Source organism: Anopheles gambiae, chromosome 3 (genome assembly GCF_943734735.2).
Source record: "Anopheles gambiae chromosome 3, idAnoGambNW_F1_1, whole genome shotgun sequence".
NCBI lineage: Eukaryota > Metazoa > Arthropoda > Insecta > Diptera > Culicidae > Anopheles > Anopheles gambiae.
The window spans coordinates 81,415,759-81,427,442 of NC_064602.1; the positions used below are offsets into that span (position 1 = coordinate 81,415,759).

Sequence of the window (11,684 nt, forward strand, 5' to 3'; positions counted from 1 at the left end):
AAAGACTAGCATCACAGCTAGCCGGGTCGTGTGTTTCCGTGTGCTAGAAGCTTACTCCAAGCTACGGGGAACAACCCTCGGTGACGGTGCTGGGTAAATAACATTGATGCAATGATGCAATTACTGTACCATCTCAACGCTTCAGTGCAAGCATTAACGAAGGAATGATACTAGTTTACTACGTTGATGAGCTTATAAAAGATACAAATGATGACGCGAAGGGAAGATGATGGAATGGGTTCACACAGTTGGTTTAACTTCAAAATGAAACGCTTGGCTCGGGTTCGTAATTGTGAAATAATACGGTTTTCTTTGTGATTGTACCAATTCGACAAAAAATCTCTTCATTTTAAACTTTTTTGTCATTTAGCTAAAAGATAACTGAGATTTACAGGGTTTTCCAGGGGTTCTCATAATTGTGCGACACTTCCTTGACTCTTTCTCATTGGAAATGAACTTCATACGTTTGAAATTGAACTCTACGGCACCCTTTTTTAACAAGCTTGTTGGAAATTCCTATTGGATTTGTCTAACAAGGGTGCTAGAGAGTCCAATTCCCATTACAATACAGGCGGTCCCCGAGATACACGGTACCTTTTATACGCGGATTCGGAGATACGCGGTTTTCTAAATTTGACAGTTCTTTGAGCAAATTGTACTGATTTGACAAATCCATTGTAAAATACCTAATAATTTTTGTTTTCATCGGATGTTAAAAAGGTTTAAAACTGTTTTATTCAGTCAAAATCATATCAAATAATTAATTAAGTGCCTAAAACCACCCCCTACTTACAAAATTACACGCAAATTTAGTGATATTTGGGCTGGAAATCACGAGATTCAACTTACGCGGAAATTCGAGATACGCGGTATTTTGCGGCCGTTTTCGGTCCCCATTAACCGTGTATCTCGAGGACCGCCTGTAAGTTGATTTCATCTAAGAAAGAATCAATAAAGTGTCCCACAGCTATTAGAACTCCTGGAAAACCTTGTAATGCAGATCATAAACAGTAGAACTGTAATTTTAATAGCTTTTTTTACTTATCGACAACGCACGAGACCCGTGGCGCAATGACAAAGGTTCGGCGTCCCACACGCCAGGTCGTATATTAGAATCTCGATCGAACCCGATCGAATTAAACAAAATCAAAATAATCCATTCGCGATTTGTAGCGCCGGACAAGAGAAGTTAAAGTGAACTTTCAAATTTCTTTAAAATTCATCTTGGTACCAACATAATTTGCTTTAAATATTTTTTCTTAATATAAGAACAAAATACTACTTTCTATGACGGATCTCAATAATCAAATAAAAAAAATTGTTTAAGAGTGTTCTTCAGCTTTCATTTGAGTTAACTTCAAGACAAGCATCAGTAGCTTGAAAAAATCATATATTCAATGAATAAATTTAATTTAAAATACTTCGGCCTAAAGCCTTGTCAACCAGTATCACGCTACGAGAAGCACGTGCAAAAATCGACCTTTTTGAAACAGAGTTCGCACCTGCACAATAGGTTCGTTGTTCTACATTCACTAGCGATGGCAAACAAGCTTCTTTTAACTGGTTGCAAACTAGTTTCCCTCTTGCGCAAAGCAAAGACGAGCCTCGATGAAAAGTTTACTTTTTGATAAAATTCTCGCAAGAAAGTCTACACATTTTCTTGTTACCACCACTACTGCTACCAAGGAACCTCCTGCTCAATCCAGCCCCGGCGCAATGTTCGTGCCAGAGGGAAGTTTTCCTTTGCGCTGTCGATTTCTAATCAAAGCTCCAAATCCATAATGCACCTGTGGCAAGGGTTTGGGGGGATAGTTGCAGGCGACTACGTTTTGTTTCCTTCAACCCATAGGTAATCGACCTTACCCACACCCTGAGAACGAACTACCCTACCACCGACCGACCGACCGATGGTGAATACATTTGATCGATTTTTCAAACAAGCACCACAACCAAACGCCTGCTCGCGATGAGCATTAAAACAGAAAACAGAAGAGGGCTGGCGCAGTGTAGAAGAAGCTTCTCGAAAGGACGCAAGGACACACCACACGCAGCGGTAGTGGCGCGTAAAACTGTCGCCATGGAACGGAGAACACTAGAAAAAAAAGGGTGGCGTCACTAACGATTAACTTGACCTGGTGCTTTCTTCACCTCAAACCTGCTGTGGGGAGGAGGGTACGACACCTAGGCACAAATTTGCACTGCAAAAGGGACAAGCACCGAACGATAAATCCCTCACGGGCTTCCACTAATCGACTTGAGGTCTGTTTTTACGCAACAAGCAATTTGTTTAGCACAATTGTACAACGGCCTCGTAGTACCTCGGTGGGCTTTTGCTCCAGGTGAGGTGACATGGTGTTAAAGGTGTGATAAATATTCAATTCTATATGTTTAAGGAAAAATTGAATTGTTTTTAGATTTTTTTTGTTCACTACTTTAAACATTATCAATAAAGCCTTTTTGACTTTTTTATTTATTTTTTTTAATATTTTACACAAAATACAGTAGTTCAACACAATTTCAAGAAGAAGTAAAAGAAACACTCTACTCCAACAAGCGTGCAAAAATAATGCTTGCCATTTTGCACCACGCTAACAGCTAAACGGGTGAATCATTAAACTGCAGTTTGCAAAACTTGTGAACAATGGGGCGAGATAATTTGCAAGCAACTACTAATTTCAAAGTTTTGCCATTTTACACGCTCTTCCCCTGCTATACCCGAGATAAAAGGGAATGCAAAATGTGTCATGTGAAACAAAATAAAATATGTACTGCCGGCGGCTTCTTCAACACCTTTTTTTAATAATATTTGGCAAAAATATACAAAAACATTGCAGTACTTTTTTATCTCATTTGAAAAAAAAACATTTATTCCACCACAAAGGAGCTCAATTATTCATTAAACACTATCACAAAAGCATGAGCTCATACATCCGGTCCCTATAAATTGCCCTTTCGTACAACGCACGTCTGGCACGTTTCTACGGCACAAGGATACGACGTGCAGCGTGAGTACGTGTGTTCGTTGTTCCTGGTTTTCCCCCTTTTCATTCACAAAACTCCTCTAACGCTAGAAGCACCACACACACACAGATACACACACGCACCCTTATAAAATACCCTGTGGTGCATTTTTCCTCCCTATCATTTTCACGACACGCACACTCATACAGTGATGAAAATGCATAATGCAGTATATTGTAACGATACAAACACACACACACACACACACACACACACACACACACAATCTCTATCCTTTGCCCACGATTATCCTTTTAAAACGGGTGTTTGGTAGTAGTAAGGGTAAGACCATATGTGAAGTTTTGTTTTACACAGCACCAATAAGATTTTACAGGATTTGCCAGAAATTCTTATAGCTGTTGAACATTTTATTGACTCTTTCTTACGTGAAATGAGCTTAATGTAATAGGCATTGGACTCTGCAGCACTCTTGTTTGACAAATCCAATAGTCTTTGTAATGCACTATTCCATTATAAAATAATAAACAAGCTCGGTTTATTTTGGAAGCACGAACTTACCTAAAACCGAAAAATAACACCACTTTTCAGGGCTCGCGCGTGCAACCTTCATCGGGCAGTACCAAAACCACCCCGTTTGGGTGATATTTCTTTTGGTTTTTCCTTGCCGTTTCCATTTACTACTGGACCGCATTTTCCAATAAGCCACCTTTACTGCACTACCAACCACTAGCGAATGGGTATCCTACTACACAGGATATGTATTGCATATGTATGCACAAGTATTTTGCCCTGTCAAACCAGTGCAATTTTTCACGCAAACCGTCGTCTATACCGCGCATGTGTTTTTGCCCTACCAACACGCCCCCACTACAGGGTGAAGAAAATTCTGTGCAAAATTCTGTTCACTCCCAGAACGGCGGCCGAATAGACCGGCACAAGAAACCAAAACACATTGCTTATAAACACTTTTCGCTGGCCGCTAGAATGCACCCTTTTTTGACCCAATGAACAGAAAAAAAAACAAACAACAGGCCAGCCACGCAAATGACACAATATTTTTCCCAACCATGGGCTTACTTTTTTCGTTCTGCAGGCCAAACACGCGTGGACGAAATATGTGTCCGACCGAAATTATATTATCTAACACATACACACACACACAGCACAGCGACACTGTGGCCTGTGTTCTCGTTTCGTGGGGGGACGACAACTTTGCTTCGTTAGCTTCGCGCGGGGCTCACTTGCAGCGTGATTAGCGGTACCACACGGCGAGCCAGTAGGCACTTTCGTTCCTCAAACAACAACAGAGTAGAAGAGGAAAAAAAAACACACACAGTGTGCGCGTCGTCGAACACCGCGGATCGACGGGGCACACCACAGGGAAAGAACGTCAAACTCGTAGCGCGGTTCGGTCGTGATAGATGGAGATGGGCTCTCGCAACCGTGCGCCGAGCAGCAGAAGAACCACGGCCGGTCTCGGTCTCTCGGTTCGACCCGGCGCACGCGTTTGCGCTCGCTCACTCTCTCCTCGCTCTCTTTTGGTCGTAATTTTAGGAACAAAATACGGCGCATTGGTGAGAGTGATGTGGTACAGTTTTGGATTTGAGGTTGTGTTCTACTACAGGTATGTTTTTTAGTGCTGATTTTTGCTTTTTTTTAGAGGTATTCCATATCACGCGTTTAGTACTTTATACTTAAAAGGGCACAATCATAAATTTATTAGCTAATGTCGTATGCTTTTTCTTGATGTTTTAGTTTTTGTTTGAATAAAATTCAGCATCAATATTATTCACCAATATCTCAGACCGTTTTGTCGACAAGAAATAACTAGTATGTTTGGTAAATTGTAGTTGATTCTATATATGTCTTTAATTTTTACTGAGTTTTTTTCCAATTCCAACGCTCATAGCGTAATTAAGAATTGACAAAGCAGGCAAATATTTATCCAGCAATGCAAAAAGCACACCTATTCCGAAAAAAATCCAGAACAAAATATTCAAAGCAGCAACGTGATTTTAACGAAAAACGTACCAAACATTGATTTAAATCAAATAGAATTCCCAAATATGATGGATGGGATTTTTTACGTAACTTCTTTTAAAGAAGTTCTGTTACTACAAATCGACTGTTATAACTCTAACCGCGAGGCCACATGAGGTGAAATATACAGCGAAATCAACTATTTGACAGGCGAAATATCTGACGGATAAAGCATCACAGCAACCAGCTGATGTGCAATGTAAACAAATAACGTGTACAAAATCGTATTTAAATCGTTAACTTCAATATCGAGTACTTCGTCAATTTTGAGTCAACAGTTCATAATTTCTTCCAATTAGGGAATGTTCTGCTTAAGAAGAAATTATTTTTAATGAAATTTCGAAAGCGGATGTTGTGTCTCCCCCAACCCTTTAGCTGAATTTGTCAGATATTTCACCTGTCAAATAGTTCATTTCGCTGTATATTTCACCTCATGTAGCGGTAACAGCCTGAATGATCTTGGGAAAAATATGCTCGTTATGTATATTAAAAATACGCGGCTAAAGCAAAATATAATAAATTGATCTAGCTTACAATTTTTATAAAATATCTCCTCTATAATAAACATTACCAGTGGTCTTTACAATATAATCACTTTTTGGATCAAATATTGCACCAGTAGCCAATAGTCGGGTGCGGTCCCTTGGTAGAATCGTCAACTCCAACGACTCAATAACATGCCCATCATGAGTTCAAGCCCCAAATGGACCGCCTCCCTGTAACAAGGACTGGCTACTAGTGATGGGCAGGTCGACCCGAACCTATCGGGTCGGAGCCATCCGTAAGCGACCCGGAGTTGTTCGGGAAGACTCGAAAGGTACATGTAGGTTCAGTGGGTGCAACGACTCCGGTAGGTGCAAGAAAGCAGAAGCGACTCCGACCCGTTGGTGCAGCGAGTTCGGGTCGGGTCGGGCCACGGTAGGTTCAGTTTGACCCGAGGGTGCAGCGAGTTCGGGTCGACCTGACTGATGAGTAGGTGCAAGAAAGCAGAAGCGACTCCGACCCGTTGGTGCAGCGAGTTCGGGTCGGGTCGAGTCAAGGTAGGTTCAATACCCGACCCGAACTAGCTGCACCAACGGGTCGGAGTCGCTTATGCTTTCTCGCACCTACTGATCTTTCGGGTCGACCCGAACTCGTTGCACCCACGAGTCGGATTTGATTCCGACTCTGACCTAGCGCACCCACGGGTCGGAATCGATTCCGGCAGGCTCGCACCCGACTCCGGGTCGGGTCGTGAAATGAATTGTATGACCCAACACTACTGTCTACCCGGTTGCGTGGTAATTAAGTCTCGAAAGACTGTATAGGCCGGCGTGACCGGGTAGGACGTTACGCCAAATACAAGAAGAAGATTGCACCAGTAGCACGTGAGATAATTCACGACTCTTCTCACTGAGGAGGTTCTTCCTAGTACAGAAGGTAGGATTCCATCTGTTTTTCGATCATGCAGTCGTTCCATCATTCTATTTTTATAATTTAAAAAAGCGCACTAAAACACCCAAGGATCCGGGTGCGGCTGCAATGCGAGAGTTTGTCGACTCTAATCCGTCCAATTTCACCATTCTTGGGATCAAATCTACTATACGAAGTTTTAAGAATGAAGATACCACTGGATGAAAGTGGAGGGAGGAACATTTCAGCCACAACCTGCTGCAAAAGAGAGTCTGCTACATTTTTCATGCAGTTTTCGGTACGGAGTATAAAGCTATTAATAAGAAATGACTATAGACATTGACCTGGTTTACGGTAGAACAAATTTCTGTACCAAAAAAGATTCGAAACATGGTTCGAAATTTTGAAATTTATTGTGTGCTACTGGTACTGGAATATATGCCTAACAGTTTTCACAATGCAGCTCTTTTTATGGATAATTATTGGACCGTATTTAGAATGATTTTTAGAGTGATTTTACATTTTCCATTAAAAAAACAATTGCCTCACATTGGTTACCATTAAAGATATGAATATAAAGAACCTATAATTTTGACAAATATACAGCTAAATTAACAAATCTTCAACTCCAAAATATCGTAAATAATCCAAATAGATGAATCTTTGCACCGATTCCAAAATCAGCTTAACCCTTTTGCATTTGTACCACAATACATGACACAATACAAATGCGCTCAACGAGTGCTTTCACATTCAAATTATACGTTTAAAGTTATGTTAAAGTTACGTTATTATACATAAATTCAGTTATTCCATAATCATGCTCGCAGTAACTTTTTGCCAAAATTGCAGAGCAAAATTAATCTACTGCAGAACTTTACCGGTAAGTCCTGTTTTAGTTGGGCTACTCCATACCGACCTTAATTTTACTTGTTGGTTAGGTTAGGGACATGAATAGTTGGCTTTATAAAACATATTTATTTCAAGATTTGAAAATAAATACACCCATGTTGCATCCGGGTACGCTCACGGTAGAGTACACCCTCAAAAGTCCAGACAGCTGACTTACACATGCTCACTACTACTACCTCTCTCTCTCTCTCTCTCTGTTGCGATTGCAGCCGGTGAGCACGGTCGTCGGAGATGATGTTGGCAAGGGCGAAAATATACAACACACCACACCATTGCATGAAGGGAGCAATATAGAACACATCATCGCCGGTTTATGCTGATAGGAGAGAGCCGTCAGCACGACTCATCGCTCATCGATTCCTTGCTGCCCAGTAAAAGTGCCCAACAAATACACCCCATTTCGGACGTTTTATTACTGAAAGCCCTTTGGCTTTTTAGCGACTCCGGGGAGCGGAGACAGTTTTTCACCAAAAATTACCTATCGTGAAAACAGAAGATTCTAGAATAATCCAGTAATGTCTTTGGATATTGAAAAAAAAGGGAAAAAAAACACTTCATGGATGGACGAAAATGCTCTGTTAGTCACATTAATAATCGTTCTATTAATCGGTTAAAATTACAGAAAGCAGCTGCCGCTCAACCATCTACTAAAGAGTACTCAATTGCACAGAAAGGCAAGACAGTCCACCGCAAAAGCGGAAGTGTTTTACCTCGCCATCATTCTTCCAGCGAAAGGGCCAACCGGTACAAAGCAAAGAAAGAGCAACCGACCAAAGAGCAGCAGCTGAAAAACATTCACTCCACTCTCTCTCTCTCTCTCGTTCCCTCTCTCTCTCTCTCCCTCTCTTTTCTCTCTGTTGCTCTCTACAGCAATAAAAGACAACCGGAAGGAGTCCATGATGAATCATGCTCATTTGCTTCCTTCTGGTCGTTCTCCACCCGCGGTTGGCTCCATCGAAACCGGCCGAAAATTCTCCCGGACCGGCCATTGCCGCAGCACAGCAGAAGCACTCGTTTTTTACACATTCATTCATCGGATCGGATCTATCGCTCTCTCCCCCTTCGTCTTGCTCCAGGCTCATCTTCTCTCCTTAGTACCCCTTTGTGGTCTCCTCTCTAGCTAAGAAAGCACCGGCAGCATTTTCATTCTTGAGCCGTCCATCAATCATAGTCCCTCCCTCACCACCTCCCCCTTATTACACACTGTGTGTGTAGGTCAGTCACACACAGTTGCACGCGGACTTACGGTACACGGTTGGAGATCTGTTGTTTGTATTTGCTTGCCAACAAACCTTGTACGGATGCTCCCGCGCTGCTTCATGAACACAACACCACCATAAACCCACAAAAAAGCAAAAGCTACCAAGCTGATTACAAACAAAAAACACACACTCACACACGCCCAACTGCACACCAAAGCAGCGTTTCTGTAGTTGTTTTACTTTTTTTGTATAACATCTCGCGCTTTACAATGCGTAGCCGCCGCAGCTGGGTTACCGCGCGAGAAAAATGTTTCATATGTGTATTCCGAGTTTTCTCTGGTAGGGCCTTCCCCATGGGTTACAAGAGTGATTTTGTTTTGAAAAATCTTTGCCTCTTGGTTTTTTGGGTCCAAAATGTCAGAGGATGTGGTCACTAAGCATAGTTCATGACTCAAACCCTGCATAAAACAGCTAAATACACCTATGGGGGGCGTCTCCTATCGAAATGCAACTGTCTTAAAAATCAGAGTTAGTGTATTGTACATATACTGGCACCTTCAGTGAACTAGTTTCGAGAACCGTAAGTCTTAGGTTTCTTTTTTTAGAAAAGCTGTACAGAGGTAATGTCTTTGTTTTACAAAGAAACATAGATTACGATAAACATTGCACAAATAAATTGTCCCAAAATTTCGTAGATTTGCGTATTTACAGCATTTTTCCGAGTATCTTTACAACATAATTCTTTTTATATCCACTGCTGCTTCGGCCAAGAACATAGGAGAATACTACGAATAAGTTGTTTTATTTTATATTCGTTCAGAGATAGATTTACCATCATCGGCATATGTTTTATTTTGACGTAATTTCAATAAAAATATCGATTCAATTATAAGTTATGAGCCCATAACGAGTATTGTACAAGGACAAAATGATACCCTTGGTCGTTTAAGTGGTTAAACTCCAGTACTCATATAACAATAGTCCCATGCACCTTGCTACAAGTTATTTTTGCATTATATAATTACAAGGATATTCCAGGAGTTCTCATAGCTGTGGAACACTTTATTGACTCCTTCTTACCTGAAATAAACTTAATGTAATGGGAATTGAACTCTTTAGCACTCTTGTTGGACAAATCCAAAAGGAATTTCCAAGGAGTCTGTGTAGAGTCCATTTCATTCCATTCGTATGAAGTTAACATCCCATAAGAAAGGTGTGCATCCCAAAATTATGAGAACCCCTTAAAAACTCCGTAAGCGACAAATTCAACAGGATTGTGCCTAAACCCTACATTGGATTGTTTTTAGTTATTTTAATTAAATATTTTCTCACAATGATAGGGCTTCTTTTCTTCTTCTTTGGCACAACTCCGATGTCGGTCACAATTTATTGCCTGCCTTTTAGTGGACTGATTGATTACCATAGCAGGATAGACATTTCAAGATACAATGGTATACAAAAATAATAAGAGAAAGTAAATAAAAAGGCAAAATAATGCAATTCGCGTAGGACACTTACCCCAGATTTCTTTCATTCTTTTTAGCTGCTTAATTCGTAGCAAATCCATCCGACGACAAGGAGCTATTGTTTGCAATAGCGACCGTTACCATTAGCAACGAGCCCTCCGATTCATTGCCAACTTTAACCCATAAAAAAAAATACAACGCAACCGGGAAACCCCCGGGTTCAGAACACCGAGTGCGTGAAAACCATGCACACACACAAACAGCTAATTTCAAACAACTTATCACAAAATTTCTTCTCCTACATCGCGTAATCATTCCACTTAGAATGCTTGCCGGATCCACTTTACACACAATCAAGAGCACGTTTGCGTTACGCACAATCCAACACAACATCCCAACACACACACCACCCCTGTGCAGCGCATCTTCTTCCCCTATACGCCTTCAAAACCGCCATCACCGATCAGCATTGCGCCAATTGCATTGCACCGTCACCGCCCGTGCCCCGGCATCCAAGCTCTCCAGCTCACGCTCTGCCTCTTCTCTCGCTCTATCTCACTGACTTTCGTTATTTCTTCTATCATTCGGCGGTATCTCTTCACCTACACACACACGCGCGCGCGCACACAAAAGCACACATACACGTAGAGTGCCACCCACACACGTCGAAACCAAGCAGCCCCCATGAAAAGCCACACACTGAGCCGGGTTGAAGAAAATCTACAGAAAATCAATAATTGCGTACGCCTTGTTCCGTCGTTCGCGTTCTGTGCACCGGGGACCGGGGTTTTCTTCTCGGGTTTACACACACATTTTCACACCCCGGTCAGCACAATTGGCACAATGAAACTTATACTGAAGTTAGGATTAATGAAAACTTTTGCACTGCAAACGGACCATTTTGGCTGCAGTGAAAAAAGGCAAAGGTTACTACTATACTGCTTCCTTGGGCTGGATCGAACTGAACTCTACTGCTACTGGGTAGCCAGTTTTCAGCCTGCTTTTCCAAGAATGCGCACACACACACACACATTTATACAGCAGGGGCCGCCGATTCGTACCAATAGAACAAAAAACGGTTTCACACGTTTCCCGGTACCGATTCTGGTGCAAGCTGGTTCACCGTTTTCATTCCACCGAAAAGCAACCACAACGAAGACACACTGTTCAATGTTCCTCCACTGTAATCAGGACAGTAACCACAGCGGCAGTAGTAGCAGCAGCAGACTCTTATCAATCGATCTAATTACCTTTCTTTTTGCCCCACACACACGTGCTATCTGTGCTATCGCGAGTTACGGGTGTTTCGTGGCGGCTCTATTCCTCCACACACGCACACACACACGACCCAATGAAGTTGTGATGTTGTTTTAATTGTGTCACCTTTTGCTAATATGCCAATTGCTGTGTTTTCACTTCCCGTTTATCAATTTTTACTGGAAGGTGTTTTCCTCCTCACCCGTAGCGTATGGTTGTGGGGAGTACAATGAACGGCGGGCGCTTGTTTGTATCTCGCACACACTGCCGGAGCAGCAGCAGCAGCAATACTCACTATCAGAGCCTGTGAACCGCTTGCGTTGGGTGGATGAGCTTGTGTGCGTGTCAGCTTTGCCGTCAACGGGCAAGTGGTGGTAGTGCGCTCTTTGTAGAACAAAACACAGCAGGCAGAAGAGAAGAGAGAAAAAAAACA

General features: G+C 42.0%; 1 protein-coding gene across 16 annotated transcripts in view; it reads right to left on the reverse strand.

Moving 5' to 3' along the window:
- Positions 1-11,586, reverse strand: part of LOC1278301 (dystonin) — a 204,981-nt gene extending 193,395 nt beyond the window's left edge. For 10 of the 16 annotated variants that reach the window (XM_061653891.1, XM_061653892.1, XM_061653887.1 and 7 more), the window contains exon 1: positions 4,060-4,443. The gene's annotated coding sequence lies outside the window, so the exon portion shown is untranslated. Of the gene's footprint in view, positions 1-4,059; positions 4,444-11,244 lie in introns of those variants that run through there. The other 6 variants (XM_061653881.1, XM_061653879.1, XM_061653873.1 and 3 more) reach the window with 2 other exon arrangements.
- Between the last annotated feature and the right edge of the window lie 98 nt (positions 11,587-11,684).